Raw genomic sequence first — 4345 nt, forward strand, 5'->3', positions numbered from 1 at the left:
AGGAACTCTAATCTTGAACCAAAATTAAAAAGGAAAAACACATCTGCCAGTGCTAATCAGCAAACTGTGCTTATAGCCACAGCTGTTTACAAGCTACAGCTATGGACTTCTGTGTTTAACAAAGAATAAAACACATAAGCTAGGGAAAATATGGCATGGTGTTTTATTAATTGTTGTTATTCTGCTTGAAATACCATTATTTGGAAATTAGCTGGCTGACTATCCTGCCAATCAATGTAAAAATAATGTAAATTTCTTAGTGATGATATTATAAACACCCTAGCATAAACATATTGCAATTATCTCAATGGTTATGTGAAATAATATTTTACTTTCTCCAGGAAAGCTTTATATACTGTTGTCATAGTTTTCATGCATTTCATTGTTGCTAGTTCTAAGCCATAACTGCTATTCGTTTGGTGATGTTATTTATTCAATTGCGGTTATAGCCAGTTTGTGATTGGTTATGGCTCTTCTTGGTGCTGAACTAACGGCGACGGCTGGCTGGAACTCAGGAGCAGTGATGGCTGGCTGAAAGTGGACAGGGACCCCAGCAGGGGGCGAGGTGTTCTCTGTGCAGCACCACAATCTGCCGCCGGAGCTGGAGCCGGACCTTACGCACCACAACAGAGACGCGCTGCGGCACGGTGTCCTCCCATGTGCTTCAGCAGCCGGCCCTTCCTCAGGCAGGGGTTGTAGGCCCAGCCTGGTCCCCTGGCTGGTGCTGATGCTGATGCTGGTGGAGCAAAGGTCATAGTTCCTTTTATATGGGATACCTTTTCTGGCTAGGTGCTTGAGGGCTAGCTCATGGACCCAGTCCAGGCAGTCTCACAGCTGGTGGATGCAGTAGGGTCCGTGAAAATCGTTTTCCAGGGGGCGACCAAACACCATGTCAACCAGCATGTGCAGCTCTCTCCCAAACATCAATGCTGCCAGGGTGCACCCCATGGACTCCTGCATGGCGGACCTGTAGGTCAGGAGGACCAGGTGTAGGAGGACCAGTCTCGCTGGTGGTGAGAGTCCTGTTAGTGCTCTTCAGCAGGCTGACACTTTGAGGTGCAGTAAGGTGGTAGGGGTCGCCTTGATGGAGAGGATGAGGCAGACCTCAGCAAAGACCGGGCTTTCAAATTTTCTCCCCTGATTGCTGTGGAGCTTGTCAGCTACCCCAAATCTGGAGAACATCTCTGAGACCAGGCGCTCCTGGGAAGGAATCGTGTATGCCTTGGTGAAGTAGCCCAGGGCCACCGGCACATTCCCCCATTAGCCTACTCGTACATCTGTCACAATTCCATTGTAAGATGGACAAAAGTGATGGGGTAGGAAGAATGTGATGGGTTTATTTTAATGTGTAATTCTTTTGCTAGCATTTCCCCCACCAATTTGAAGCTGACTGATAACAACAAAAAAAAAAAATCACCATATATTTCATAAACCAAACATGAAATACATTTTTGTATCCAGGCCAACATCATTTAATTAATGGAGCAAGGAATTTAAGTTCCTCCTCCCTGACTACAACTATTTCAATACAGGCTGGACAAGATCCCTAATACTGTGAGGCTTCTATCTCTATTATAGTTTGGGGTCAGTCTCGACCAAAAACAATAAGCACAGGGCATTTGCTGGAACTGGACATATACTATCATTCTGAGGCAGAATAAATGATAAAGGTTGATTCTGCTTACCCTTGTCTTTTCATGAGACATATTGAATTTCCCGAAAAATCTGATATGTGTCACATTAAATGATTGCAGTCTGAACTCTGGACACAAGAAATTGGATCAGTTTTTACTCTGAAGGTAGTCCGGGTCAGATTCCGCTGGTATGGAATTCAAATTTTAAATGTTCCAGCATGTGTCCTTGCCTGTCGCCAGCATTCTCCTGAGAAATAATATCCCATAAGTGTGTGAGAATTACCAAAGCCCTGTCACACTCCAGCCATTTCTCTTCCTTCTTTTAATGTAGGTGATAATTAATGCATTGTTACTGTGATAGCTAGGCTTTTCAGAAGCTTATGGAAGTAATATGTATATTGGTACAGTCAGCGTAAACCCCTCCACAGTACATTTTTATGGGGATTCTTATTTGCCATTCGTAGTATGTTATTTGAGCATTGAAATATGCATAAGTCGCCACAATAAGGTGCCTGGCCTTCAGTTTTTCTGTCTTACAATAGCAGAGCAGGGCAGCCACTGCAGTGGCCATTGCTCTCCGTAGACGTATAAAGAGGACTCGGAGTCATGCGGATGTTCACTAGACACAGGTAAACATGTCTCCAGCTCCCAGCTCATTACAGTTACAGAAGTGTGTGGATTAAACTGTAGTATCTATTGTGTAGTGAAAGGTCCTCTAAGACAACAGTACCTACAGTACAAAGTGAAGGAAGGAAAATAACTATAATTGGTATAATTTGGAAAAGCAATGGAAAGGAAATTCATAATGGCCATCAATAACTCCAGACATCGCACAGATTAAAGGGGCGGTTCACCTAAAGATTCCGTAAAATAAACGCTCAATTTTTGTGAAAAGGAAACATTTACATTCACAGCTATATTCTGGGGTTAATCAGTCTGGGCTATCAACAATCAAGGATTTTACAAATTTCACAAATCATCTCATCCTGGTGACCCTTGACCTCCCCACCCATGCAGGATCCAGGTCTACAGCAGATCCACAAGTGCATCAGGATCTGCTGTGTGTCTGTCTATGATCTAATGAGCCTCTACAGCTCCTTTATAGACTGCATATATCTGCTTTAAGGAAATCTTAGAACCTTGTTTATGTGTTAAGAGACTGTCCCTGTCTACATGTTGTACTCACTGTGAGTAAGCACATACACATACAGGTATTGTCTTATGCTTTTGGATTTTACATTTTTGAGAGATTAAAGTGAACACAGAATGTGCTCACAGTAGGTACGACATTACATTCTCTCCTTTTGTGATGTGTAAGCAATGATTATTATAATCCACTCTGGGTTTGTAAGCACTGCAAATCTAAACAGGGTTCTATAGCTCAGGAATTAAGCTGAAATAATGGCAGCTTTGATGAAAGACAATCCAATCTACTGGCAGGCTGTGGTCATTAAAGGTCACTCACCCGTGCTTCACTGTTGTTTCAGCATTCTGCACCTCTTGCTACTCCCTGCTATCACCAGCTCTGGCCCCGCTGGGGGTGGGGATTGGGGGGGGGGGGTGGAGGGCATAGAATAACCTCACCTCACCTCCTGTGCCCCCAGGCTGCCCAGCCCCCAAATGCGGGGCACGTGCCAAACCTGCTTCTCTTAGTCTTTTTCACATTCATTAAAAGGGTTTCCATGTGTCTCTTACTTGACCAAGTGATTTATTGAAATTATGGTTAGTGTTTTATTCATGTTGGATAAAGTATTTATTTTAAAAATAACTGGTTTACATTGCTCCAAGGACATGCAGTAGCAGAGGATCTCTGTGTTGTCTCACATATACATTAAGGCGTGACAGCTCCAGGCCGGGAAGGAAGATATAGGCATGTGACTGAGTGCTTTAAGGAAAGTTATTGATTGAAGTCCATGCTAACTGTTCACCACATCCTGTCATGGTCATCAGCCTCATTGGCAAAGTCCAGTTTTCACGTCTGTAAAAACAAAACAACATACAGTATAGCCAGGCGAGTCAATATATATATAGGATGTATGTAGCCTACAGCATATTACTCTCAGGCAAACAGGGAGATGCTGATAGATGCATTGTGGGATGGGGGCAGAGGGAGTAACATTCTCTCATCAGCGTGACTGCATCTGACTCCACAGCAACTGCACAAAGGCGCTGTCTCTGCAAATGCACAACATGGCCACAGCACTGCCATCATATCGTAGCAGCACAATAACATTGATACAATGGCATAGTAATGTTCAGAGAATGCAGTGATTTAGCCTTTAGCATTGTAATTATTCTTGCATCAGGCCAATGGAAATATAAAGTTCAGAAGAGGGACTTCTTTGTTTTTAGTGCCATAATAGATAATACTAGCCCTAATATAAGGAGAAAAGGATCTGAGCTGAATCAATTTCCTGCTTCAGGACATCCCTTCTCTCTTCCTCTCTCTATATATATATATATATTTTTTTTTCTCTTTCTTTCTCTTAGATTCCTTGAATTTTAATGAAGAGTAAACGCAGACCTCCAATCAGTGAAAGAAAGTCGGAAGAAACCAAATCAAGGCAGACAGAGGGATGCTAGGAACATATGGCTGGAGAGTGGTAGGCTATCCCTCCATCCCCCCCTCGGATCACTCTCCAGGGTGGTACGACCTGGCAGATTACAAAACACCCCTCCCATGTGTCCCTCAGTTCTCTGTGCCAGGGTGG

Source organism: Anguilla anguilla, chromosome 1 (assembly GCF_013347855.1).
Source record: "Anguilla anguilla isolate fAngAng1 chromosome 1, fAngAng1.pri, whole genome shotgun sequence".
Taxonomy (NCBI): domain Eukaryota; kingdom Metazoa; phylum Chordata; class Actinopteri; order Anguilliformes; family Anguillidae; genus Anguilla; species Anguilla anguilla.